This window comes from Oratosquilla oratoria, chromosome 19 (genome assembly GCF_046742065.1).
Source record: "Oratosquilla oratoria isolate Oo_2021 chromosome 19, ASM4674206v1, whole genome shotgun sequence".
In the NCBI taxonomy this organism is placed as follows: Eukaryota; Metazoa; Arthropoda; class Malacostraca; order Stomatopoda; family Squillidae; genus Oratosquilla; species Oratosquilla oratoria.
Genome location: NC_134795.1, coordinates 60,533,538 through 60,536,037, shown reverse-complemented (window position 1 = coordinate 60,536,037; position 2,500 = coordinate 60,533,538).

Genomic DNA, 2,500 nt, shown 5'->3' with positions numbered 1-2,500 from the left:
CACACACACACACACACACACACACACACACACACACACACACACACACACACACACACACACACACACACACACACACACACACACACACACACACACACACACACACACACACACACACACACACACACACACACACACACACAAAGATAAAAAAAGTCCCCAAATCATCCAGTTTATCTAAAAAAAAAAAAAAAAAAATAGAAAAAAAAATCGAGGAAGACAAATTCTTTCTTTACATCATTTACACCATAAACTTCAACACAAAAAATTACAGCTAAAAAACAAAAACAAAAAAACAGACATTACACCATGTCCTTCCATCATGTCCTTCCACCACTTCCATCTCAATTCTTCGAGCTGTATTCCATTCCACCTCATCTTCGTGAAACTGATTCCCTCCACACCTAGATGACATTTCCTAGATCCTTGATTCTAGATAACCTCTACACCTCTAAAGTATTCAGAGGAAACCAAGAGCACATGCAGATGGTCTAGACCAGCGTTTCCTACCCTTTTCCGACCATAGCACCCCCTGTTGTCATGTCTAAGCAGTCCAGCACCCCTATCTTGTTATTAGAAGGATAAAAGAAATTGAAGTGTACTGCTTGACGATTTATCTTCGTGATTCCTTAGAACTGAAACAAATTGACAATATTGTTTGTAGAAGGAATAAGAACACCATAGAAAAACAAAATAGCATAAAAAAGTAAGATATGCACAACTGGGTAATCAATGATATATATATCAATGTGATTTTTGTGTGCATCACTTCCTAGCACCCTCTATAATTGATTTCAGCACACCAGGTTGGGAAACACTGGTCTAGACTCTAGACAAATCTAAGTCATTTATTCTCCTAAACGCATTGAGGCAATTCTCCTAATCTAAGACAAATTCTAAGCTTATATGGATGAGGTCCCTTGTGAATTGTATAAATGGACTCATGGTTGATAACTATTGGTACGAAAATGACTTATAACTGCTGATATGGAATTCAAAGAAGAGCTATCTATCAGCTATTCATGACCCAGAAAGTCTTGTAAAGCCTCGTTTCCACGGAACTAGTTTAGTGACCTCTAGTGCCAGTGACTTGCAAACTACCCCTCCACTTGCCCAATGTTAACTGAAACTTGGTAAACTTGCTTCAAACTATCCTAGTGTCAAGGCTTAGTTGTCGTTAGGGAAATGAACTTGCAGCTAACACTAACGGCCACTAAACTATCCCCGTCTCGCCGAGGCATAAGATGAATCAAATTGACAGGAGAGGGGACAAATGTCCAAGAAGAGAATCATTATACGGGGATTATTCGTCCAACAGGTTTCCAAGTGTCTACAGTGTGTAATGGAGTATCCGTGGGGACTTCTGCGGGCGGATACTGAGTGGACGCCTCGAGATGGGAAGCGTGGAAAAGGGAGACCAGACAGAAGATGGAGAGATGATATAGAGAAGTTTGCAGGAGTGACGTGGCAGATGTTTGCGCGATCGTGTGAATCATGGAATGCTATGAAGGAGGCCTTTGTTCAGCAGGGGACTCAGAATGGCTGATTTGATTGATTGATTGATTGACTGTAGGCGGAGAGGTAATGAGGATATGGGGAGATGGGAGTGGGAATGAGAGGGACAGAGAGGGGGAAGGGTTGAGGGAAAGGGTGAAGATCATCGCAGGGTGAGGTGGAGGGGAGAGAGAGGTAGGTGAAGGTGGGAGGAAGGAGAGAGGGAGGGGAAAAGAAGAGGAGTGTGAGGTTAAGGGTGAGAATAGATATGTGGGTGAGGTTAGCTTAGGCACCTTAACTTACACTCTCTAGAAAGACGCAGAGTGCGGGGTCATCTAATAGACGTGTTCAAGTGAATCAAAGGCTTTGACAAGGGTGAGGCAAACAAGGTCATCGTACTAAAACAACAAGGCAAGACTCGCCGTAATGGTTTTAAATTGGACAAATTTAGATTTAAGAAGAAAATAGGCAAGAATTGGTTTACTAATAGGGTGATCAACAAATGGAATAGCCTTAGTAACCATGTAGTGAGCGCTGAAACTATCAGTTGTTTTAAGACACGGTTAGACAATTTTATGGATGGGGATAACAGGTGGTGATAGATATGGAGCTCCCTAGTGTAGGCCTTATGGTCTCTAGCAGTCTCCTTCATTCTTATGTTCTTACTAGCCAAATTACCCTCGCGTTGCTGCGAGTTCGTGAATAATCCCTAACCTAACCATACCACACCTAACTTTAACCCTTAACCCTAACCAAAAAAAAATTTCTATTTAAATATAGCTTTAAACACTCCCCCTCCCAGGTGTGCGCCCCACTACCCGAAGGTTGGGAAACCCTAGTTTGAAAATACATTCATACACAAACACAAATATCATGTACGCATTCCTTTGCGTGCGTGTGTAAGTTTGTTTGTGTGTGGATTGACAATACATGTCTACAGCTAAAAGGTGAAGAAATGTATCTAGTTTATTTATCTACAGACTATATATGGTTATAGAGGTTT